The sequence below is a fragment of the Linepithema humile genome, chromosome 2, assembly GCF_040581485.1.
Source record: "Linepithema humile isolate Giens D197 chromosome 2, Lhum_UNIL_v1.0, whole genome shotgun sequence".
Lineage (NCBI taxonomy): Eukaryota > Metazoa > Arthropoda > Insecta > Hymenoptera > Formicidae > Linepithema > Linepithema humile.
In genome coordinates, this window is record NC_090129.1 from 24779738 (window position 1) to 24807469 (window position 27732).

The 27732-nt window shown below is 40.2% G+C and overlaps 1 protein-coding gene and 1 long non-coding RNA gene across 2 annotated transcripts in view; one reads left to right on the forward strand and one right to left on the reverse strand.

The window, feature by feature from the left end:
- The window catches only part of LOC105667782 (rho guanine nucleotide exchange factor 17), a 104228-nt gene that overhangs the window by 7722 nt on the left and 68774 nt on the right, over positions 1 to 27732 (forward strand). Inside the window, exon 4 of the mRNA XM_012359794.2 lies at positions 14137 to 14256. The gene's annotated coding sequence lies outside the window, so the exon portion shown is untranslated. The remainder of the gene's footprint in view (positions 1 to 14136; positions 14257 to 27732) is intronic.
- On the reverse strand, positions 716 to 6984 carry LOC136998049 (uncharacterized). The gene is made up of 4 exons (XR_010888626.1): positions 6419 to 6984; positions 5199 to 5393; positions 4952 to 5037; positions 716 to 4508 (listed from the first exon to the last, which is right to left on the reverse strand). It is a non-coding gene; the product is annotated as an uncharacterized lncRNA (long non-coding RNA).

Consider the following 27732-nt stretch of genomic DNA (forward strand, 5'->3'; position numbering starts at 1 on the left):
TTATGTTTGCAAGAAGTTTCAGGTCGCAATTAATTAAAATGCAATATCGCAATATAATTCTTACAACAAGACAGCAATTAAAGATAGTTAATTTTAATGATTGCAATCAATAGATCGAAACAGTCGTTGCAGCGCCGATGACGTAACAAACGCACTGTTTATCAATACGTCTCGCGAAGTACAGTGCTGATATTGTGATGTGTGGTTACTTTGTAAAAAAAGAATGAGCAGACCGACACACACATAGCTTTACCATTAACGGATGCTTCGAGATACATATATCGTACCATTGTAATTATGATTCTAGGTCATTATAACTTTATACCGAGATGCGCGAGAGCGCCCACATATTTTTTATCGGCTGATACAGCGATCGCAACTTTTGCGTCTTATTAATTAGCCACAGATACCGTTACGCGAGTTAATGAGCGGTAAATACCGAAATATATAACGTTAATTGTTGCGATATCGGGCAAAGTCAATAATTAGTTGCATGTAGAACGATGTGGAGGGCCATTAATGAATTTAATTTTATACGTCTTAACTGTAAAAAGATTGACATTCCGATATTATAAATTGGGTTTCCTAAAAATTTGAGTTTCCTAATCGTAATTCCACAACCGTGTCTTCAATAATTTTGACAAATTTATTAGCAGTTAAATCGCAATTCTTTAGAGATTTCTGAAGATTAAAACAATAGTTCAATTGCAAAGTGTTTAATAATTGAAATGCCAGTAAATATCGCTAATGTAATTTTCCTGATTGCATGTACATTAGACGTCAAAAATTGTTTACACTTCCGGTTTAAAGCTTTGCATCAAACAAGATTGCATCTACATATTTAGTGATGAATGTTAATAGGAAATCTAAAATTACATTTTTATTGATTCTATTGTACGAGCTATTATTAATATTTTACATGTAAAACGATTAAAGATGTCAAATTATCAAAGATAATCCTGAGTTATGACGCATAAATATCTAAATATGTCTAAGCATTATTGATGTCTGGTGTAAACAACGGGCGATGCAAGTGGAGAGACTCGCCAGTATCTCAATTTGCGCGTGTCAATCAGATATAAGTTACGAGGAGCAGCTGGCGAAATAAGGACGATCCAGTCTCGCTCTCGGCTTAACGTACGGTTTCCTGATTTTCGTGGCAATTTACCGCAATTTGTCGCCCACGCGCGTGCCAAATGCAAAACGCACGTAGGCCGCATAATGCAGACGCGCGCGCCCGCCACTTTGTAACCATCGCCCGACTGGAGTTCGTTTAACCTACAGACCAAATCAGACAGAGATTCGCGCGTGTTCGTGGGCGACGATCGGAGCGGGCTCGATATGGATCGCGGCTCCGCTTTCCCGCTAATGAGTTGCTCGTATATACGGTGAATCACGAGGCAGCCACGATACTCTTCGGGAGTCGATCGTAAAAGTCATCTTAAGTAAAAAGGTTACCACGAACGTACGTCTGATTCCCGACATGCATTATACCGCGCAAAGTACGTGAAGCTACCTACGCAAACTTGTACAGAAAGATAGAAAGATAGATAAGGTTATTTTAATCCGTGCCGTTCGATGTATCGTATTTTTTTTAAATTATTATAAGATTGGATGAATGAATTTGTCCTTAAAAAATGATTATTTTTAACGCGTATTAATATTTCGAAGAAAATGCAGCTTTCACACTCGAAATACTTATCGTACTGAGATTTCTTAAATTTATTGATAAATTGATCGATTGACTAATCCGATGGATTCGCAGCTTTCCAGAGAAGGCAGGTGGGCCTTCTATGGAAGGTTGCGCTTGAATGCGGCATGCATGAGATCTTCTGGTGGAACACGACTCGCATTCCCACACACACACATTATTCAAGTCGCCTTGAACTTGATTCGGTCGTCTGCTCATGTCGACGACATTGTAAAGACGGCGGACGAATCGGTGCGTCTATCGAGCTAACCGATTCATCGGTCGATTCGAGGAAGATCGTCGTCGACCGCAAAAAGTTGACTCGACGGACACTGAATGGATTGTCTACCTGTTTATAGCTGTTGGCGCTAAAACGCGTCGCACCAATCATTGTTGCTACCCTGACAATGGTTGAAGAATTCATAAAAAAAAAGCGAAAGGCGTCCTTGCTTCACTGCTCAACACTGCCGAGGCAGAAAAAAACTATTACTTGATAGTTAAAGTTGTTTTACTAGAGAAGCGCGAGGCGCGTAAACTAAATTGTTATCACAAAATGTGAAAAATACGGACATATATATCGCGATCGTTAAAAATTACATCAGTTTGCTGAGTCACGCCGTGATTACTGTAAGTCGTAATCCGATAGCCTCGCGTTTTCGAAACGCCATTAAAGTTTGAGGGCGCGTCTCAGTCGGCCTTTCGAGATTTAACGCGAATAAAGACGCCCTAGGCACGCACTTAAAATTATCTCGGACATTAAAACTGTAACAAATTAGTCGTTGGCACGCCGTACGACGTCGTTACACCGGTCTGCCCGCCTGTCATTATTCTCTCTTTCATCGTTTAATCGCCGGTTAAGTTTCGTGCCGGCCGCTAAAGACGGACGCGCACCTTCCCTCCTGGTGGCTGACTTGCATCGGTATGCATTTCAAACGCGTGTAATCGCCCTGGGCCGCGGAAAGTTTGCTGACTATAAAATTGGGTTCGTGTCATTTAACTTTTAACTGCCGTGATGAAATAATATTACATATGTGAATGGTCTTATGGGTCAGAATCTAAATTTGTTACAAGATGAAGACACTGCGGACGCGACACAAATTTTGCCAGCACTGCAAATATTTTTATATGATATTTTTCATAAGCACAATCTGATAATGAGAGAATATTTCTGTTAATTAATTAAAATTGCATATTTTTTATCTGTTAACGATAAAATAATTATTTTATTGAAGCAAAAAGATTATACATATGTTTAATTATGTCATATTTTTATATACTTTATTTTTTTACATTTTAATATAAATAATATAGGTTCGCACAAAATATATCTCACTTTTTTGCTATTAGTGCAATTATGTAGATCTATAAAATTTGCAACGGTAACGCCGTGTTATTGCAGGATACAGTAAAACTAGCTGTATCAGCTGTGGTCGCTCGAGATCGTTAAAACGAAACGACTAAATTGGACGACTACCGTTTGGAGATTTCCTCAATCATTTCATCAACCGTCATCATCAGGCTCGGTCGTACTCACTCTCATGGGCCATGTTAGTCCCACGCGATCCCATCGAGTCGTCGTCGCGTCGTGGCAAAGGGACGAAATTATATTGTTGTCGTGCAACTCTCAATATACCATTCGTGTATTTCGCCAATTTCTCTCGACTCAAAAAAATTTACCGCACGAATCGTAAGAAATTCCAAGAACGCATTGTTAAAATGTGAATCATGAGCGATAAATGTATTCTGCCGAAATGATTGCGCGCACGTATTGAAGATATAATCTTAATTTACATTTTCACTTAATTATTAACTAGAATCTTTTATCAACAGATGTCTACATACATTCAATTACAGATACTATTTCCTCACGCATTTGCTTTTCAAATACGTTGGGATAACTTATCTACGCTACTTTCATATAAGAATTGCGATATACGATGATATGTGAAGACGTCAAATTTGTTTTATGAAACTTTCGTAAATTCCGGATGTGCGATTTCGCGATCATCGCCGAACGTTCGACTTTCGTGAATAGCGAAATGATTTCGTGTTTGAAGCGAGCAGCTCTCGCCCATTAATCTAATCGATAAAATCGCCGGTAATCGATAGCCGCGTAAGCCGCTCGCAGTCATGCTGCAATCATGAACGCCAATGCACACAAACGTGTCTTTAAGTATAAATAACTGTTACTTATGGTGTCGTTTACAACCAGTGGCGTAGAGGATGTGGTCTTCATTGCGTATTTTCCGTGCGATTCGGAAAGATCAAGTGGCAAGGCTGTTAAGTCTACATTAAAGTTGACTTTTTGACAGTTTAATTTTACTGAGTACTGGAATGAAGAAATCATAAAATTTGACAGATATGTATTTGAAAGTGTCTTATTTATTCGTTATTTGTCGAAAGTATAAATTTTCTGAATGTATGCGAAAGGCAGTTACTTTTCGTTCGGACGGACACCTTTCATTACCTTATAGAATTTTCAATGCAGTTGCGTAATTTGCATAAGATTATATATTTTCTTCATCACACCTGGTCAATTATTATTCCCACGGCGATATTCCGACTCGACAAAACTGCGTCATGTTTCGCAAAAGGAAATGCTTCGCCTTCGATAGTTTGCGAAATCGCAGCGTGATTGTAGGAAACGAGGCGCAGGGTCGGCTACATTAACACCCTCGACATTCTCAGTGAGAATTCCGAGTCTTTGATTCCGCTCATGTTGATTGATCTTTCAGCTGATCCAGCGGTCGGCATTGCAAAATCGGTCACGATTTCTATCATTTCGCTTGGTCTGCAAGTCATAATTCTCTTCTCTGTACTGCACGAAACAAAGTACAATCAAACTTATATTCTTCCTTGTCATTTTTTTTTCTTACATTCTTTGTTGCACTATCGTAATATTTTACATTTGTCTAACATGACAATGTTAAGATAAAAAAATTAATGAAAGGCTATACAATGAATTTTAGTATTGATAAATGATATCAGACAAAAAGAAGCTTTGATTTTTCTGTAACCTATTCTATCAATCAATAGCATTACATATATCTTTTGTTTTTTTGTTTTCTCGTATGATCATGTGATTATGCGATTAAGCAAATAAACGGAGGCTAGCGCAAAAAAGGAAGCGAGAAAAAAAGAAAAATCACAAGAAAAAATATTGAAATTTGACTGTAATTGTAAAATTGTATACGTATTATCGAAATTATGTATTATTCTGCAACAGTTCCATTGAAGAACTGATGAATATCAAAAACTTACTTTATTGCAATGGTTTAACCGACAGGTCATTGCAAGCAGGTCGCGGAAATGACGAAAACCGATAAGAAACGGCGTGTAGGCTTTTCCTAGAAAAACACAACATCTAATTCTGTTTATCACGTCCGCGGTGGACGAGTTTGCGCAGTTTTTGATGATTACGTTGTAGCGATGATTAACGAGTGGCTTTCGGTCCGCGTGTATCTCATTAATCGCGTGTATCCAGCATGCACGGAAGTTAAGAACTTACCGGTCATTACTAGGGGACATAGTAACCAAGTGGCTAATGCGGAATCCTCAAGATGATTAATGTCGCGGTCGTGCTATTACCCGCCACGATGATGGAGATGCACTTTTGCATGTGCAATGTGGACCTCCATGCGCGATGGCACACTTTCTTGTTATCAGTCTTCATTAGCTTTGTTGCTACATGCTTTACGATTATCTGTAAAAATAATCAACAAATCGACAATAATTTAAGCTCTCTTAAAAATTGCAATGATCGAAAAATAGCTTTCATACGTAATATGAACGGTAAAAGAAAATATTGTTGCGTTGTTGCGAGTAATATTGCAAACAGAAAATAATACGCTTGCAGATTTTGATATAGCAAAATTTTTAAACAATTAATTTAAATTCTCTTTCCTATACATTGTCTTCAAAAAAAGTATCGAAACGATCGTCTCAATATCCTAATAACAAAAATTGTGAAAAGTTAATCTGTATAAAGTGCTGACTTGAAAAAACGCGAATCTGTGAAATAATAACGCTTCAGACAGCCCTAAAATTGTGGTCGAATGACAAACGTCTTATCATTTGTCGATCGAGACAACGGCGGACGAACGTTATTTTTGCTAGATTCAACGTTCTCGACAACGGAAGTCGAAAAAGCGGCGACAAGTTTTTGTAGAATTCGACGTAACATAACGAGTGCAAAGCGTTCTCCGAAGCTTGATCGAAGCAGCCATTGAATGATTCTACGTGCGGACGCCGAAGCGCCGTTTTGTCGGCCGCGCGGTAATAAATTTCCGTCGGCGCGAAGATTCCGCCGCTCGCGAGTCTAGAAGCTCAACAGGCGACTCACGTGGGCATACGTACGTGATTCCATCGGAAGTCCATTAAGTCTCTTCGCCGTGTGGGCACGCGTGCGAGCACCCACGCACGAGCGTTCGCCCGAGCGAGAGACTCACACGCGATCTTCGCCGGTTTCGCGATGCTATATAGTAAGAATAAATCGGAAATTAAAGGCAGAGACTTCGCTTGTTTTTCTCGAACGCGTTCTCGATTCTTGAAAGCTAAACTCTCTTTGCAGGTTAGTTGATTTTAATTATATATAATTCTTAAACCGGAAATGCCACATTGTGTTATATTATTTATTTCGCGATAAAGTATCACGTTTTCGTTTTCGCAGTATCATTGATTATCACATTTCGTACTCATGTTTTCGTGTCATAATATCAATAAACACACCTGGTTATCTCGCTCTGATTACTCATCGTCAAGTACGGGTGATTTCGTGTTCATCGCTTGTTCTGTCCGACGCTCCTCCGCCATTGCGTTTAATTAAACGTCAGCTGCATTGCCTATCAACCCGTACTTTGCTCCGCGATAAGACCGCTTTGCACTATTTCGCGCGGCTATTCGCGGCCAATGACAATGAACATCGGGCACCGCTTGACTCGCGGGCTTAGCATGCGCTGCCGGCTCCGCGATTCTAATCGCGGACAGTGAATTATTGATGGGCGATCATAATGTATCGCGGGCAACGCGCAGATGAAAGACCGGATTGTCGACATCCGTTGTTGCGACTATTTTCTTGGATCGTAGAAGCGTGCCAGATGTGTGCGACTCGATTGGAATGCGGACGAATTAATGGCGACAAATTCCTCGCTTCTGACGAGCACATGCTTGCTCCAATTTCGAACGAAATAGAAAATCACCAACTTGGGAATGCTCGTCGTGTTGTTATCTAGTTATTTGTCTCATTAACCTAATTTTTTCCTAACGTCATGCGGCATTATTCGCCCTCGCGTGCATTGAGAAAATTAAATTCGTTGCGCGAGTATACGCGCCACATGCGCGAAGAGCAAGAAATAGGTCATAACGATTCCTCGTGAAATTACAAACATTTTCGAATCTCTCGACTTAGTAATGTTATGTTTAGTTATTACCCTCAATGAGCGACATTCAGTCGCCTTCGGACAGGTTCCGTACAAGTCATAAAGCGTTCGCTGGCCCCTCGGCTTGAGTGTCGTTCAAGCGGTGCATCAGGATGAATCACCCAGGCTCGGATAAAGATATGCAGAACCTTTGAATAATTCCTCGAGTAATCCTTTATTTATGCCGAGATTGATAAAACTGCGCGTTTAAGTATCCACGCAAATTAATCTCGACTTTCTTGTCGCATAGTTAATAGATATGTCAGCACAATCACTTAACAACTATATATATAATAGAAAGGCAAAGAAAATTGAATGTATCAATTAGACAAACATAGACAGGATTGTATTACAAAATTCATACCAGTAGGCGATTAGAGTAGGCGAGGTAGAATAAAGGCGACTCACACTATAGCGTTCTATAATAATATATTAATGCTATAACAAGGTAATAAGTAGAATAGGAATGATGCTGCGTATACATTAGTCCGACCCTGGAATCACCTGGGCGAAGGCTGTTTTATTATGCAAATACGCGGTGGTTTCGCGCGAGCCACGCCACTCGGTGGATGCACACGTCGACGAAGCAGATGCGTGCGTATCGGCAACGAGCTGATCGAGAGATTTAAAGCTGTATCTCGAGCTATAACGTAATTTTTGATAAATTTTAAATTATGCCAATGAGCATGAAATAATCATGTATTAAAATACTTGTTTACAAGTATAAAGTTTTTACAACTTATTAAATTGTTCGTTTTTTACTTATTGAGCAATGAATACAAGAATTGCTAATAATTCTTTAGTAGAACTATCGATGTTTCGATTTTATTATAAATATGATTTGGTTCTATGTGCATTATTTTCTTAAAATTTTACATATTACAATAAATGAGAGAAAAATGTTTAGTGTATGAAAGAAAATACTAAAAAAAGTTGTAAAAGGACCTTTTTGATTTTCAAATTAATTGAAAATGTTTTTTTTAATTTTTTAATTTTTTTTATTTTTTCTCACATCTTGGATTTATTTATACATGTAAATTTAGTATTCTTAATTCTTTACGTATTTTCGCATTTATCACAATTGAATTATTTAGTGAAACGATGCAGGTAGTAAACTGAAATATGCGAAAGCTTAAAAATTCCACTAATTTGCATGTTTATACTTAATTATTATTGTCATCATCGCGAGAAAACATTTTGCAAATGCATAGGATGCAATTCGTGTTGCGTGGTGCATGTATTCGAGTATCGACACATCGTCGGCGGGTAACCGCAGCCAATCGAAACGTGGCACCGCGCGGTTTGCGGACGCGCCACACTACGCGAATAATATTAAATGTACTTTGTGAATACTTAATGCCGTCGCATAAGTCGCCATCCCGCGGCGCTAAAAAAGCTTTCGGATTCCTTGCTTCCACAGCCGGATCGCTTGATCGATGTACTTTAGTGTTCGTTGAGGGCTAACGTCTTCGGTGAAGCCCTACGAAGTGGGAACCCGAGGAATGCGAGATGGCTGATAAGTGGCCGCCGAGCGTTAAATGTAGGTAATATTGTAAATACTTTTTATTACATCGCCGCATTTGCATGATGGTGCGCATCCTGTGCCTATACTTTTTCCCTTTTCTCCACTCTCTTGATCAGGGATTTAGATTCTTATTAGTATAGTTCGGAAATTTCTTTCGGAAATGGCGATGTTGCTTATCAAGCCGAAGGATAGGTTTGTGCGATGCAATGCAAAATTACAATTCGCAGAAAGGTTTTGTAGATCTAGACATGTTGATTTGGCTTACGCTGGAATAAAATCCGCCGTTTATAGAAATATTGATTCAGTTTTAATAAAGATTCGAAAAATTGCGTTTCAATAAGGATGCAAAAAATTCAACAAATGTGTATATAAATTCCGAAAATAATTTGCAACGCAAAAGCGTTTCTTTTCTTCATTTATGCCGAATGAGTTATCAACTTACTATAAGAAATAATGAAAACTCACTCGACATCTCATTTAAGAAATGTCATTAACCTAACGACATCGAAATTCACTCGTCGAGGACAGATCTGAACGTTAATGCAGCAGTGCTGCGAATTGCATTCGTGTCACAGTGGCTCTCTCGTCGCGAAATATATCGCCGTGGATATCGTCATTGGCGCACTCGTGCTCGAATATTGACACATCGTCGATGGGCAGGCGAGGCCCATTGAGAGGCAGTTTCCGCACTCTTCGCGGCATCATCGAGTGCCCGGTTGACAATGGCGCACGTGGGCGTCAATGACGGAGTTAGTTGTTCGTCGAAGGTGTTTAGAAATTGAAGGGGGGGCGAGCGGCATCGGACGAGGGCCATTGTCTCACTCGTTGTATTGGTGACGAAGCAACTGCGGCAATTCTCCGTTCCGACCTATTGCGCAACGACGAAAAGCAGGCGAGAGTGTTGGACCGCGCGCATAAAAATGCACGGTTAAGATTCACTGCAGATCTTTTATGCGGGAGAAGCCACTTTTCGAATCATCAACAGCTAGAACGATAAAACCACGTTTTTATGAGGAAGTTTTGGCGATCCCCCCTGCGCTCGTTCCGCAAAATTGTTTTGTTTGCCGCACGTAAGTAATCGCGATAAATTTTGTGACAAATTATCGAGACAGCGTCTGCACAAATTTTGCCGATCACGCTTAGAAATTTTACTTGCAAGATTTAATAAAATTGCAAACGGTTGTTATATAATTTTTACAATTCTATGTTTCTCAAGTATTTTGTTCTTAATATGTATTTATCTGTTTTTAAATTGAAATTTTAAGTTGAAAATTTTTTAGAGAGATTGTCCGAATATTATGGGAAGTATTCAACATTTTTTTTCAAATGCTTTATTAACACCTTCGCTGCCGTTGTGCATCACCGGTGATGCACACTGAATTTTTACTTGTGTGCATCACCCGTGGTCGCAACAAGTCATTCTTCAGAATATATAATACTTTGTAATTAATGCATTCTAAGGAATGGTGACTTCAAAGTAGTGGCCTGTCAGAAATATAAATTTATACTTGACGCAACGTCATGCGACATCCTTTTGTTCATTTCCACTTTAATAAATTATTTGCGATTAATCAATGTGTATTATTTCTGCACGGCACCTGATAAAGCATTATAATGCTTTTATGGCGGCAGCGAAAGTGTTAAAGATAATGTTTGGAAGAATAGTCTTGAAATGCACAGATAAGAGAAAAATACTTTTTTATTTCAAATTTTTAACACAAAAATAGTTATCTACTTAATAATATTATTTAAAGAACTTTTTTATTAAATGTAGCAAAGCTATAAATGTAACCAAGAGAGAGGCTTTTGTGGCGATAAATAACAGAGAGTTTCATCGAAATCTTATTTTGTTCTAATTCATTCAGTCTCGTAACTTTGTCGACCCACCTCGTAGAATTTCTACGAGATAGAAATGGTCGATACGCAACGTCCAGCAAGACGCTTTATCGGAGTGACGCGGGCTCCGGGACTGCCTATCGGGAGAGTCCATCGAGGAGAGAATTAAACGGCGGCAAGCCGCGACGATAGTCTATCAATATAGATCAGCACATAGCCATGATTGCATATTATATCCGCAGCTATCGCCCTTTAACGATCGCGGAATCATTCCGGAGCTCATTGACGAGCACCATTGTCGAGTTCGCTGAACGATTCCGCTCTCGTTCCGCCGCGAGGTTTTCCCTCGGCGCGGCTTGAAAGCGGACTGGTTTTTGTGGCGCGCGCGCGCGGATCTCGTTAAATTCCATCTCGTTCTATCGGCGATCGGCGAGCGAGATCCCCGCGGATCCTGCTCGGCGCGACGCCGACGTGTGTACCTGTATACCTCCTCGCCGTTTGTATACCCTCGCAGGTGTGGCTTGCGACAGGATGTGTCAACGCTTGTGGAAGCCGGTCACGTAGGTGCGTGCGCCACGATTGTGGCCAGTGCATTAACCCTGCGAGGATGTAATGAACAAGACGACCTGTCGAAACCTCTTTCTTTCCTCCGGCGATACCTCGCCTTTCGAGTCCCGCGAAAGGAGTTACCTTCGATAAATCTCCGAAGCGATATCGGGGTGTCTTTCGGCGGAAAATGTATGATGCGATGAGTCACGTTAAAAAATTCCCCCAAGTCCACCGCTTAAAATTTAGCGTACGATTTTATTCGCGGCTTGATATTTTATACAGCATGAATATCATTAAATATAAAATATAAATTTTATAATAATGATATAGTAGAATAAATATTGTTATATCTAAATATCATTGAAAGACAACAAACTATGTTTTTTCAAAAACCTCCGCGTAGTTTCTTTTATTGACTTTAAGAGAAAGCAACGTCGTATATCTTTTCATGATTTTTGCACGCCCTCCAATTTCTTCACACATTGTGTTTATGACTTCTCGCACTCTCTTCGTCGAAGCGAAGAACAAATTTACGAATCGACGACAAACTCTCTTCGATGACAGTAGCTTATGAATGGAGCCGAACCGTTTATGGTCGCAGATGAGGCGGATCTGAATGCACATCGTCGATCAGGGTTTCGTTTAAATGCCTCCGAGCAAGCGGTCGCAAGATCTACAGCGGCTTTAAGCGATCCGAAGGTGCGAAGCTGTGAAGATGCAAATTGTAAGTTCGCGAAGAGAGAAACGACGGCGGCCGCAATGATCGAGAGCTTTATTATGCGCTTCATTTGTCGTTCGCGGAAATCGATCGGCCGAAGTTTGTCCACGGTGCTCAATCAAGGGAGAGCTATTAAGGCGGAGCGATTAATTAATCTAGCTTCTTGAGTACGAATTTTAATGGGCGAAACGCGCGTATGAGCTCAAGGCCGACAATTAATTCCGGATTTAAATACGGCATGCTCGAGGCGTTAAAAACGAGATGAGAAATTACGAAATGAATTTAAGGGCAACTGAAGGAGGTGGAGGAAAGCGCGGACTTGCCCGTAGGGGTTACAGACGAGACGAGATTTCAGCTCTGAGACCAATTTCGTCGCAAACACTTTGTGCGATTCGTCACGGCGCTACGACGACGGAACGTTAACCTTCCCACGACTAGAGCGCGAGCTTTCCTTAATGGCTGTCCTTTCTAAGAAGCCGATCTAATTTTGTTCTCTGTGCCACGTTAATAGAACTGCCGTCGCGTATGCAGCACACATTTTACTTGTCGCCATAACTCATATCCTCGCGCAAATTTGGAGATTTATTAAATCGGTAAATTAATTCTCAGAGTGAAATGAGCAAACTTTTCACAGTTTGAATTCCTGCAACTCAATTAATTTTCTACGTTTTGTAATTTAATTAACTTGTCATTCTTGTATGCATAAGCCCTGTAATTGTAAAATCTGACAGACAATTGTAAATCGCGCTGCTATAAAAGGAGATAAACGTGAAAAATATGTAGAAGATCACAGGAGATGTAGGTCTAAATTCGAATAAAATATTTTTGTTAATGTTATTTGAGTCTTTAGTTTGATTTAAGTTGCAGTCATCAGAAGTAATAAGAACATCGGAAGTATAAAAAGACCGCGTTTTTTCTATTTGTATTAATTTAACTTGATAATAAAGTACGAGCGATTGTGTGATTTTGCAATCATATTATGAGAACATAATGCAATCGACTTGTAAGTCTGCAAATGTTTTGTTGCAATTCTCTTGAAGAAGGAAGTATTATAGGCGTGTTAGACTTTTAATATTGGCAGATATACCGCGAAATATCTAACATTGTCTTTTGTTATTGAAATAACGCGTTTGTTACGATCAGACAATTAATCGGTAATCGCAGACACTTCCGTTTTTCTTAAATCAAGTTAAACCGAACGGATTAGTTGAAATTAACGGATTATCTTAGGTTTATTCAAATCGTCCTGATTTGTGTTGGAGTTTGCTGACGAGTCTGGAAAGACTTAACGGTCACGAGACGTCGCACGTGGCAGCCCCGCGGCGATCATTTCCTGATTTCTATCAGGAGATCACAGTACGAAATCGTAAAGACCAGCACAAACATCTTATTCGATGTCAGTGCGTTATGAACCAGTTTGTAACTGGTTGCAAGAATGTAATCAGGAATGTGTGTGACTTCTTGGAATTAATCTGCAGTTAATAATTTTTTAATGTTTCGAGCAGAAGCAAATAACCAAAGCGTTAATTGGAAACATATTTTCTTCTGTTTTGCATAATGTCTCATACTTTAAATTGTAAATTTAAAAATTGGCAAAAATATTTTTGAATAAATTTATTTTATTCGAGTTCTCTTAGCAATTGAGCACTTGAAGCTGAAATTTCACATTAGTATGATTTGTTTTCATACCGACCTCTTTCTCGTGTGAGGGCACTTTCGTAACAACTTAGACTTATTCCAACGACGCACCAAGACCACCTGGTTATGAACCCGGACCTTAATACGGACATATACTGCGCGTAAAGAACTTTAAAGATCGTGATTTTAGTGTCGGCTGTATATAAAACGTTGAGCTTCCCACGAAGACACGAGAAACTATCTCGATGCTTCGATTGGACACTCCCTGCATGAAGGTGATTGTGCTTCCATATGCGATCAACTAGATCTATGCGAGGCCCAGATTCATAGTTCACTGCAAAACGGGACACGTTACGTTGCCCGTATGACAGATTTAGCGCTGAACGTGGCAATGAGTTTCACTCCTCCGAGAGACGATGTGAACAGATGAGAAATGACTCTAACCATAAGATGGTATTAGAAATCTAGCGTCACCAACAAAATATTTATAGATATAAACTGAATAAATCGTGACGAGAGAAACATTTATACATCCAAGTGTTTGCGCTATAAAATATCAAGAAATACTTTCTGACACATTCCAAACGATTTATACTTTCATAAATATAATTTTTATTAACAACAAAATTGAAGAAAAATGTCAACCTTTATATATTTAATATTTATATTAATAATTTAAAAATTAAATTTTTTTATAAACATGAAAGTATTTATTTTTTATATATTGTTAAAGTATCTTAACAGACGAATATTTTTATTGCAGAGAGACTGGAATATACTTACCTCCCACCAAGCAGAGATGAGCAACCTAATTGCAATTGCGAAGATATATTGTACAATCACTCATGCGGGATGCCGCATAACGCTCGTGATAGAATATAAGGTAAGTGAAAACTTACGACCAAATAGCCCGATAAAGAGTTCACGCGCCGATAAAATTAAACACGGTAGACGCTGCGCGTGCGATATCTAGACAGCTTTAAATCTAGCGATGTGAGTTTCTGGCGCGTGAGAAGCTGTTATTTTCCACGGAGGGTGGTCGATCGATACGCTTTTATATGTATAACTTGATATATAGGTACTTTGTTTGCCGACGTCTATCCGGCGTAATGTCGATCGATGAGGAAACAGCAAGCACATTTGTTTCCGCAACGAATAGAGACCACCTTTCTCGTCGTTCTGAACGCTAGCTCTCACAAGCGTCGCTCGTGTCGTATAAGAGATCATAAAGAGCACGATTTCAGTGCGATCGACTGCATTAACTCACCGCGGGTGACAAACCGTTTCGCGTCCGCTGAAGCGGGAACGTTTCGACGGACGATAACGCGATGTAATTATTTCATCTGCGAGTCCCAATCGAACGTGATTCATGAAAGAGACTGCGCGTTAAAGCGTGAAATTATTTCACGATTGACTAACTAGTGTATTGAAAATTGCCTCTTGGGGTGTTTTTTTCCTGTAAAAATTTGGAGAAATTCAGGAAAAATTTATTAAGCTCGGCGAGACAATTGATTAGATAAAATTTTAGCAAAGTTTAACTGAAATTTGAACAAAAATATAAAATAATTTTCTAAAATTGTATTTTTTATATGTATAAATTATATTATAATATTTGTTTTGCAACAACTTTTTAGATGTGACTCAAATTTAGATTAATTTTAATGCTTTATGCAAAACTATTTTATATGCAATTGGAAAATTGCAAAATTTTTTACTACTACTATACATAGCCGTAAGCGCTATAATTATTTTGTCATTCAGCAGTTTTGCTGTAACGTTGCATCGGCTCGATTTCCAACGCGACGCGACGCGTATCCATGATTCTCGTTTTTTTTTCACGATCACGCGAGAGACTATAAAGACGGTATTTGTCGGCCGGTAAATTGGTCGGCATGCGAAGAAGCCCTGAACCGAGCGCCGGTTGCCGAGAATACCAACATTCATTCAACAATGAACCACTTCGTCGAGAAAAATCGCCACACACGAAGCCATGTATCTCTCGATGAAGAGAAGAGGAGAGGAAAGAAAAGAAAAGAACTTGAAGGAACATTAACAAACAATGGTCCTGCTGGTTTGAGTATGTGTGAGAAGTGACATTTGCCCTGGACGAGTGAGCGAAGAGAGACGAAAGGATTAAGAGAAGAGAGATTAAAAACGGAAGTGAGAAGACGCATTCTTCGAAAAGGATTTGCTGCTTCGTAATTGACATTATTTCGTAGAATCTTACAGAACAATTGTGCATAATGATTCCTGTTGCGCAACATTATTGAAGACTTCTGGATTAAAAATTAAGAATTACATGTCGACATACTGAAATAATTTACAAATATAAAAAATTTTACAAGACATTAAGTCTTTTGAGGACGCGAAATTCTAACAATAAACGCACCTTAACAGAACACTGCCATCCGATCATATGGACCGTGTAAAAAGTCCTTAACCTTCGATTTTCCAGTCTTGGATTCTGACCTAAATTTATATGCTCCCGAAAGCAAGCGTTGCAAGAAAAAAGACGTCGAAAGGACATCCGCGAGATATTCGCAGAATATGAAAGGAGATTTGTTGTCGTGTATATGTGTAACATCTAAGCGTGTGGAAGGAGCACTTAATCATCTCACGGTACGCAATTATTCTAATGAAGGGACCAGACGCGATTCACATACAAAGAGGAATCCTCGACCAACGGAGGGCCAGAGGCGGTGTCAGACCCCCCATGCTTTTTAATATGGCTCTCTTTACTTTGGCCGCTCCTCTCATACTTGTCACAAAAATAATGGCGAACTGTAAGCAACACGTCGCGTTGATTTTTTTTGGGACAATCTTAAAATTCTCAGTTTTGCATATTTGTCTCAGTTATATTTCAACATTTTTACGGACAGAAAGAACTTTCTGAATGGAATAATTAACATCGCACAATTATCCATCTCAAGTATACATCAAGAATATATTTGTCTTCTATTCATTTTTAATAGGAAACGTTGTGTGACAATCGCTTGCTTAACGCAAATTCCTTTCATTAATTTTCGTAATAGGCGCATATATTCTCTACGTTTCTTCTGCTCTTTCTTCTCCCGCGCATTTTTCTTCTCGCTTTTTGTATGGCTGTTTGCGCAGTATTTGTCGCATTGTTGGCCGACGTCGTCGTTTCGTTTCCGCGATAATTGCGACAACGAGGAGACCACTTGACTCGTGCCACCGGGCCCTTAAAGCGCTGTCCCACTCCAATGTCCTTCCGCTTTAGCTTAATGGATCTGCGTGCGTGGCGATTGTGGGAAACATACAAACAAGACAAAAACAATCATATTGAGAATACAAAGAACGAAGAAGAGAAAGAAAATGTACGAACAGAAAAATTTTTTAAATCATGATTATATTCGGCATTCGACATAATTGAAACCATAGGAAAATAATAATTCATACCTTTTTGTGTTTAATATCAAGCGTCTTTAAAACCTAATTTTATTTTGGGATGTTTATCCAGTTGTCAGTTGTTTTATTTTTTCTTCTTCACTTTAATATAAAAAGAAAGGGATGGACGAAAACCACTCTTAGATATTGTCAAGATAAAGAAGGAGAGAGAGTGGCGGAGTAAGCGGAGAAGAGTAAACAAGGAGAAAAGGAACGAAAAGGAAAGAGAAATGTGTGGCAAGCAGCAGAAGAGAAAGATGCGGCAGGAATACCGAGCACATCAAACGATACCGCTGCACGGTGGGAGACTGCATTTCGGACGTGAATGGTAATGCGGGGGAAACGAGTTTTCGTCCGTCGTCAACGTAATCGCGTTTCCTTCCGTCGTTATGGATGTCCGACCGAGAGATGCATAAGTTCACTTGTCTTATATTTCCAGCACGAAATATCGTCTGTAAACTCAATATTGAACTTTTGCCCAAACAATCTAGCGATTCATTCAACTAATTTATAAACTTGTTAACAAAATTTTAACTTGAATACAACAACTTGTAAGTCGGATAGAGTTGATAGAGTGTGAGAGCTAGATAATTTTGATTTAAATATTGTGAAGCATCTGGACTCGATTCCGAGTTCTGTATTATATTTGCAACAATCAAAATATTAATGGAGATGATTTCTCCTCATCGTCGGTCACAAACTACTCCGATTTCGTGAAATCGCACTTTATTAAGCAAAATTTCAGTCAAAATATCAGCAAAACGCGTCAAATATAGCTTACAAATGCTTATTACAATGTGAAAATAAGTCCATTGACTTATCGACAAAGAAAAAAGTAAATTCCAAATTAGTCGTGTAATTAATAGCTGAGAAAAATATTGAAAATCTAGAATACTCTGGATGTCACGTGATCATGAATGTTATTCCTGTAACTAGCATATTTTTCTGAAGGAGGAGGAACAAAATTGTTCTGAAATCACTGATATTAAGCTTATTTTTCCACTTGAGTTTTCTCGCATTCATCGAGTGTTCCAATTAAGGAATTCCTAGACAATGGAATTGAGAGTCTATTTGTATTCACGGCGTTACGACACGTCTCAGCGACGTAATCTCGTGTCGCGGCTTATCAGTTTCCCGTCGCTGCTCGTCCGCCAGCTCTCTGTGTCGCTTTGTGTGGCTCTTTACGCCGCAGGAGAGACCGCAAACGGGGTGTCAGTGTCCCATTGCGTGAGATAATACATTGGCTTGCGCCGTTGCACTCTTACGCACAATGGCCTCGCCAGCCTCTCGCGTCTTTGTAGGGCCCCCACCATCTCGCGGCCTCCTTCGCCCCGATGCAAACGCTGCATAACAATGTCATTCGGCGTGACCGGCCGCTGAATCATGGGGACGGCGCGGACGTGTTTCCATGATCGAGCTGGTCGTCGACTCCGCCAACGCGTAACAACACACCGGCAACGACGGGTTCGCACCGTCGACGCTCGTTAATCAGGATGGTGTAACGCATCATTATGCGCATCCTGCTTGGGTATTAACGTAACTAGACGCTGAGGAAGCACTGCGACAAGTAGTGCTCTTTTTCGCGACCTAACTGCGAATATTATATATAGGTGACGTTTCATCTTTTTCCACGTCAAGAATCAGTATCGCATCGAATTATTTTTTTAACTTTTTTGTAAACGTTTATCCAACATTTTATTTGAACCGAAATCACATTCGAAGAACGGATTACAAGCAAGAAACAAAAGAAAAAAAAATACTTTGCCAAATACTTTTTTTTATTTAATCACATGTACTCGCGCTTCAATATTCACGCACGTACAATCGCTCTTTCAAGAAAATAATAATATACCCATATATTTTCTTGCCCGGGAGGCGCTATAATAATTCATAATAAACGTGCGGTTAGTAGCTAGCATATTATTATTCAGATGCGTACCGCGTTGCACTCTGTCCCGCGTGATTAGTCCGGCGAAGATGATTAAACGAGGAGAAACTTCCTGTCGGAGGGAAAAAAAGCATCCCATAAATATTACGTCATGTGCGGGTTAAATTCCAGTCGGGGAGCTCGTCGGCGCGCGATATAAACGTGCCGGTTACATAAACTCATGTATCCCGCGGCCGGATCGTCGACGTCAGTCAATCCCGGCTTGCACCTCGTTGCGAGCAGTTAATTACGATGTATTTCCGTATGACGCGCGTAGGATTAAATGAACTGTCTAACGGTGCCTCTTCGTTGATTCGACGATCTTGCGTGTTCCGCGCGACGCGATTTCGTAAGCGGCCGAGCAGCGGGATTGATGTTTCGGCGCTTGTTGAATCGCGCCGAGCGTGTGACCGAGAAAAGCACGGGCGTCTCATCTTAATCCAGCGTCGGACGTCTATGCATCATAACCCACGTGTGGAATATTTAAACTTTCACCTGGTGCGTAATTTAGATAAACAGGCGGCAAATATCAACGTGCACGTTTAATCACAGTTCTATTCATCTTGCGCATAGAGTTTAGAGAAAACATTAGATAATATGCGCAGGATATTATTATTTATCGTACCCGCGGCGTTCCTAACTCTACACTAATCTGCATTAGATATAAATCTTGATTATAGTGTCTCGAGGAAATATGCATAGCAAACTTCCAATCAAATCTTATCAATGCTCGCAAATGTATGTAAAGGCACATTTTATAGCAGATTAATGTCTTTATTAGAATGTTACTAATTCTTCGCTAAACTAATGATTAAAAATAATATAGTAGCTTTCTACAAAGCGTTTCTTAGCTTTCGCAAGAATATGACGTATTCTCTTCGTGTTTGCCTTCCTCTCTAATTACGTTGACGTAACTTTAATTGTTTTTTAATAAAGATCTTTGTCATTGTGGCGTCCAAAGTTGAAGTCGCATCACTGAAGCCGCCTGGCGTCATTGCGGTATACGTGCCGCTAATCGTTCCGCTATTGTCCTCGCGACAGGCGTGAATAAGTCGAGGGAGCGACGAGCATTTTCAAAATATTTCTTTATGCTTGTGTGTCCACGGAGCCAGTGCACGTCAGTGCGACGGCCGTATGCTTAAAGAGTGTCACAATGGAAATCGGAGTCGGTTACAGAGTGTAACTTAAGCGAGAGGCCGTGGAGAAGACAGTCGTGTCGGCCATTACGAGGCACTCGAGCAAGCTCGTCTGCATCATAAAGAACCAGTGTTATATAAACTTCGGGGGCTCACTGTAGATTCACCGACGTCAATCTGCCTTCGTTTCTCGTCCCGGAGTAGTTAATTACAGTGCATTATGCGTGATCCATTAGGTCGCTCGACTCTTAGCCGTGTACGGTATTAAGTCCGCTAAAAGCACGCTGTGTGAACCATTTCGTTGTGAAGGTCGGATCTTATCCGTACGATGTGTAACATTATTCAATCTGACGTGTTTGTTAAAATACAAATTTTGTACGCATTTCGTTCAGGTAAAATTCTGTTCAGTTGGTATAAAAATAAAAAAAAAAAAGAATGAAATTGAGTATAATTATAAGGAACTCGAAAAGAGAAGTGAACGTTTGAAATATGTGCAAGCCAGATATTACTTAAATGAAACATTATTTTATTGTAAATCTATTAAAATTGTGATAAGTATAATTAGCTCTGTTAATTTTCTTATAATCGATGATTTATCTGTCAAATTTTTAAATTCGATTTTAGATAATAAAAGTTAACTTCATTAGAATATTAAGAACGCTTTCCATAATTCTTTAGAGAAGAGTCAGAGTTCTCTATCAATTATGTATATCGAAATTTTACAAACGAGGTGCTAATTTCACAAAAGTTTATATAATACAATTTCGGAAGAGTCCGTATTTTTTTCTCATCAATATTGCGTGAGCGTAAAGCAATTACGGATGGCATGCTGATTGGCAAGAAAATCGCCGTGCACGCGCGCGGTCGTTAACTGCAGGTGTACCTCGTAAACTCAGATCAGGGTGCCCGGTTCACTTTCGGCGATCGGCATTCCGCGGATACCGATGACGATCGTCAGATCAGCCGGACCCTGCTGTCGGATTATAAATCACACGTGTTTCCGAATTAAATGCTCTCGGAATGCTATAATTCGATTCCACTGGTACGGGATGCGCTGAAGCTCGACGGTAGGATCGTTTTCAGAGCCGGACTTGCGCGGATTAAGATCACGTAAATGAGAAGGCTCTAAATCTTTACAGATTCAACCTCGATTTTAACCAGTTACCTTTCGATAGAAGTTTTATAGTAAGTTTTGGTCAAGATTCTGATTCCAATAAGAAATTTTTAAATCCGATCTTTGTGTTCGATTTATGTTCGTATTAGCGCTATTTTATTCTTATATAGAATCAGGGATTGCACGTGAACGGTAATAACTTTAAGATACATAAATTAAAATAAAATTAAAGAAATTTTGTTGTCAACATTAGATCTATAATTTTATCATAAAAATTCAGGTTTAATTTAGAAACTGCTATAAAAAGTTTCTCAGTTTGAGTTTGCACTTTCGGTTAAGATTTATGACGAGTTTTTACATGAGAATTCGAATACAATTACGCATAATATATCTTCCAAATATTAATAATATTTACAATGTATTCAAAATTTCGTTTCATTCACGCGAATACAACAAATGTATTTTTGATTTGTGAATCCCATTAAATTCAAAGATCAAGTCCGCGGGAGGTTAAACTCCGGACGTGATCGGTAAGCATAATATTAATCCAGTGAAATATCTCGTTTGGCTCTCGTTCGCCGCTCGAATTAACATAAGCTTTTATTTGCTGACAAATTCGGGGCGACGCAACGAACTCTTCCGTGATAATCCGCGTGGCAGCGGCGCACCTGCGCCCGACAATTTGTAACACATTAACTTTAGGATCAGAATTCGGCGAATTTTTATGAATTACACTTGAGAACATAACTCAAATATGAAAAATAACTTCTAAAATTAATATACATTAGTGTAATGAGTTTTAATTCAGAGAACACGAAATTGTTTTGCAAGATTAATATACTACTTTATTGTAATTTCCAAATTCTTTAGGTATTTACAATACAGCAGTTTTTAAAAAATTATTCGCGTTTAATATAACATAATACATACAGATAAATAATACGTATTTTGTGGAAAATTATTTATTATTTTTTTATGCATAACATTTAATATTTCGTCACATATATCTAAAGAAAATCATTAAGACGCTTCTTAAGACTTATTAATTAATGATTAGATTTGGAATGGTTTTTGCTTGATAACTTCTGGTAATTAAATATTCAAAATGCAAATATTTTTGACTTAATTCTAGTCACATCTCTCTCTGAGCTAGCTGCTCCCTTATCTTTCCTCTTCTTCGGCGCTTAAGGGATCCTTCACTCCTCGTCCAATCTCGTCTTTTTGGGAGATTTCTGGTTTGGGCGGTCGTAGGAAGTATCACGGCTGGGTGGTCCACTCGGTGGCTGCATTGAGACGTCAGCGCCGAAGTAGCCTGCGCCAAAAGCCCCTGTGCGTGATCCCTGAGTGCAGGCCCCGTGGGCTTCTCCGAGGTGAGATTATTCCGTTTGGCAAATGGGGAGGCGGGGGAATGCAGCTAGACAAATCCTGGACCGTTGGCGAGAGCGTGGGTGAATTATTGTCTCTCTTCTTAACGGGCGTGCGATAACCTGCGCTGATAAGGGGACGACGATAAAAGAGAGCTTAAATTTGGAGGGAGAAAAGAATGCGGTGATAAAAGAAAGTGGAGCAGAGCAGCGGCGGAGATATGTCTGAATGGAATGCGTGTGTAATAATGGCACACTTAGCCGCGATATCAAAGAACCCTGAAATTATTTCACGTTGCACGAAACGAATAGTTCGGATCCAAACTTATTCGTTGTGATGCTGCGAGCTTACTTGTCCGTTATCTTTGTGATATATTAATGCTTTAAAAATTTAGCAACTTTCTCTCTTTAATATTCCTTTCAACTTTCTTAAGATGTATGCGGTTTAACCGCACTTATGTCGTACTAAATATTGTTATGCAGTTATGCAAATCGCTCTATTAGGGAAATGCACGAATTTCCGCGAAACGGCCGATTATGATCGCCCGCCGTGACTGTTTGCCGGACGGAACGGCTTTTCCATTTAGCATACATTTGCAAACAAACTGCGGTCTCTGTTTACTCGACGATATTATCGCGGAACGCCGCCTTAACGGGCTCGCGCTTATGTAAAATGAAAAATGACGAGCGCGCGCGCGCGCGTGGACTGTTACTTTCTTACGTCATGCTATTAGGTTCGCGTACAAAGTGGCCGCACGGAGCCTCTCGCCGTGGCATGGAGCGTATTATGCGATTTGACACGAACGTCTAATCGTAATGATGGGGCACCCGACGTTAACAATTCATAATAGCCTGGAATTACGTCGGCGATGGGCGGAGAAAGCCGCGGCCACGCTCGAATAGTCAATAGTACTTGAAGCGCTTAATTTCGCGCGATACGAAGTTATGCAGGTGAGAGTGCGTAAGCACTGGCGCGGCAACAATTGACTGCAGCAACAATCCTTCGAGAAGTAACACTTAACAGGAGTGGCACAGAGTCTTCAACGTTTCGCCTTGTAACGAGTGCATTTTCGAGCGAAATGCCGATTGCGGTGAACGTATCTTTTTATTTTTGCAAGTACGAATCCGTTGACGCGTAGTACAATTTCTTACGAAATTTTCGCGAAATGTTTATCGAAGGTTTGCACATTGCTCATATGCGATAATCGATAAGGATCCTTTTTATTCGGGGCTCGTATGAAAAATTTGTTTCGAACGGAAATTACGCGAAGCTAAATAATTTTTTCAAGAACGAGGAAATTGCAATAACGTAAATCGATCGCCGCGCTAAAATGAAAACGAATGAACTTCGTGGAGCCTGCGGCTGTCACGACAGGTTATCCTAGGCTGCATATATGTAGCAATTTATTCGTCATTATGGCGAGTGCAAGAAATCGGTAATACTTTGGCTCGGTCCACGTTATATTCTTAATATTACACGTTACACATTCTTCCCCTTTGGCCACGCGGAATTAATCTTTCATCACATTTTTCTCTAAAAGAATTTAATTTATTTAAGTACATGTTGTCATTGTGAGAATTTAACTTTTACCCGACATAAGATGCATCGTGGTTTTATAATGAAATAATTAATAAACAATTAGGTTTTTATATTTAGGATACGTCGCGAAGCTTTCTTCTTCATTTCACGCGTCATAAATGCGATAAAAGCGGCTCTTTAATTTAGAACATACGCCGTCTTAAGAAACCGCAAATGGCACACTCAGCAGACTTTATTTATTCTTACGTTTTGCGGATAAACGCCGCCGCCGTGTAATCTATTTCCGCGACGGTCTGCATGAAGCGTGTTCTTCATCCGCGTCGGAAATCCGTGGACTTTGACAAATGTGCGCGCCTTGTTCGTCGCAACTGCCCCCTCGGAAATGGAGAACGTCGGCTCGTAGGATTAACCCAATTCCTTCTTCCCACGAAGCGGGACAGCGTGCTCTTCTTCTCGAGAGCTCCGCGCCGAAATGCTCGAGGCGTCTCTCGGCGCAGAAGCTATGGTCGCCTTGCACGTGATACTCGCGTTACCTTCTCTCGTCCTTGTTTCGTCTTCCGCTAGGAATAATAAACGAGTACACCCGCCTCTTACCGGATAAGGAGGCTCCCGACAGTCATTAAAGCCGCCGTTCTGCGGTTGCGATGCACCACGCGTGATAAGATAATGCGTACCGCCGATCATTATGTTTGCGTCCAATTTCGTTTAATCGCACTAGCTACGCGTTACACTTAGTACGCGAGCATCGTGCAACGGTGATTGCGGCAAACGATATTAGATAATTCTAAATGATGCACTAATGTTAATGCGTAAGTGATTTGACTTAAATAACATTGAAAATAATTGAGAAAATAATCCGAAAATACTTGATGTCACGGTAAATTCTGATGCAAATTTAATATTTTTCGACAGTCCAATCTTTTCTTAAATCGCAAGTGTTGTAACTTTGAAACTTGAGTCGCGTATCAATTCGTCTGACGAAAAGAAAATGTTTAGAAAAAGATACGACATTAGATATTGTGATGTATTGTGTCGTGTAACATTTGTAGAATATCTACACGATACAAAAGATCATAGAAAAATTTAACGTGCCATATTTTAAATGAAAAGTTGATAGGAAAAACATTCGGAAACGATTTAGGCGGTTTATTCAAATTTCCAGTCACGTTTTCTCCATTTAGTTGCAAATTTTGGAAAGTGAAGGATACACGTTTCGCGTTTAGTCTCACGTTCGCTTTCGTTTCTCTTCTTTCCGTAACGGATTTGTGCAGTTCGTCTCTGTCAGCGTTACAAATATTACTGATTCCCAGCGTATCCGTCGATAGAAACGTATCTGCTGAATGTTCGTCGTATGCGCAGCTAAGTCCGTCGGTCCGTCCAATGACGGATCGTCGTACCACGATCGGGATTAATTCCTACGAGGGACGGGTCCGTGTACCGGCATCGACGTGCATACGCGGTACGTGTGCCAGCTGCAGCGCCTTGCGCATCGATCTCGCAATACGGATCGGCGCATTATACGAGGAGATCGGCCCCGGCCGCTCCTAAGGCCCCATACACGAGACGAGGCGCTCGTGACATTGCACTGTCTATGATAATACGACACGTAAACTCCATAATCCGCTCTACCAGCGTCGCTCCGTGCGATCTCTCTCGGGAAATCCACTCGCGTGGGAGATCCACGACTTTTATGAGCTCTCGTCGGCATGTCCGTCTCGGGATTTTGTGGTTTACGCGGGAATCGCGATCTTGTAAAAAGATTTTACGCAAAAGTTTTTTTTCTCAGAATCATTAATATTTTTTTAATCGCATAATTATTGTTATATTACATTTCGAAGGAAGTGAGGTGACAATAGTTTGTAAATGTAATTGTCTCTGTCAGAATTAGGTATGGAATTCAAATTTCAATATATGAAAATGTTAAATTTCAAAAAACAAATTGCTTTCCAATAAATCCATACAAATTATAGTGCCATTTATTTATCGGGTGTAAAATTGTGGCCATAAAATAGGGTGTAAAATCGCACCGTAATAAGTATTTTGCAAATTAACCATAGTAATTCAATATTACATTTAATAATGATCAAGATCGATCCTCTTTTATCTGCCACGGACCACACACATACGCCTCAATAATTCTTCATTCGCATACACCCGGTATATAATAGCACACCAGCAACAAACGTAGTAGCTTTAATGCACCGTGACACCCTCGGGGTCCGAATGATTTCAATAATAATAGAGATTTAGGTATTAATACTGCGTCGCCGCGCGCCGCGTTCCTCACATCCTTTGATCTCACGAGCATCCGGGTTCTCTCAAGAGTGGATCGGCGGAATCTCCGAATCTTTCGCAAGATAACGGGAGGAAAAGCTGTCCTGATCGTGGGAAAGAGTTTCTCGCACGAATAATAAATGCACCACCGACGACGCGACCAATGCGAGCATTTCTCCAATTAATCCGCCGCTCGGAATTAAAGGCCGGCTCAATTAATTTATTTGCCTCGCACTCGATTCCGACGAGAGGGATAAATAAGCCGTAGCGATATGATCTGCAGCAACTTTGCGCATCGATCAGCATTGCGCAATCGAAAGCGATCATCGCACCGCCGTGTGTTCGAGTTACGGCAACCCGCAGAATTGTTATCGATTTACATTTACGCTCGCCGCAATTTGCAGTTTACGAGCGACAGTCTGTATGTCTGTATCTTCTATTTATGTACGGCGACCATGACACGGTATTAATTGCGAGAGCAGTAATTTAGATTCGTCCTTGCGGGCGCTTGCATTACGATGTCCAGGTGTAGATGGAGAACTGAACGGACGTGCTCGGTGTCAGCTTTGCGTAATGCGAAATTGGACACTGTCGACCTATTTGCGGGTTGAAAACGCGTAGCAGGAACTACGTTTATCACAACGTTGTTTGCGACAAAGTAAATGTTTCGCATCACGGTCACTGCTTGAATGACTCACGCGTTTAACATAAAACAACTCAATTTAGATATTTACTTTTTTTTGCATGACAAAAAGAGTGTTGAATGACTACTTACAGTAACAGTAAATTGTCAAAGAATGTGCAACTTTTATAAATTAGAAATATATTTGTGTACGTTGGAATAATTAGATGCGTGATCTTAATTTTAAAAAGAATTTATTTTATGTCAATTATATATTACGCACATTGTGATATGAAACATACTTTTCTCTCTGAAGAATTTTAAAAGTCTACCTTTCCATTTTGTCTTTATACAAAAGCTGTTTTTATGACTTCCGGAATACTCATCAGCGATTTAATTTATTTTATTGATTTAGCAATGATACATTTGAGTGAAATGCGTATATACATGTCGGGCGCGCACAGACGAGACGACGAAAAAAAAAAAACGACAATTCGTCCCAATTGAGGCGATCAGAGTTGGACACAATTATCGCGGACGGTACGCGGCCGCCTCGCGTTACTTGATAGCGCAATTAACGTCGTCCAGCCGAGGTCCCGCGTGTGAAACACGCGCCGGTGAACTCCAGCGAGCGAACGGACGCGATCGCATTAATCGTCAACTATCTCGTACGGCGCTTTAAGTCGCCCGTAAAGGCCGTATAATAGTGACAGTCGTAAAGCTGCAGCCGCGTCCAATTAATTCCCTTCCTCAGAAGGGAGAGCGTCGGGAACGGTTCGTGTTCGCGGCGCGAGCCTGTCTCGTTCGCCCCGCGGAAATCCATGAAAATTAATTCGATGCCATGAAGGCGACGCGGATCTGCGACACGCGACCGGATGCGAGAGAGAAACCTCTCCGAGAACTGCACACGGTCTCTTTAGGTTTCGCTTTAAGTCTCGTTGTTCTGTGTGAAATTTTATGGGAGTATTAGAACT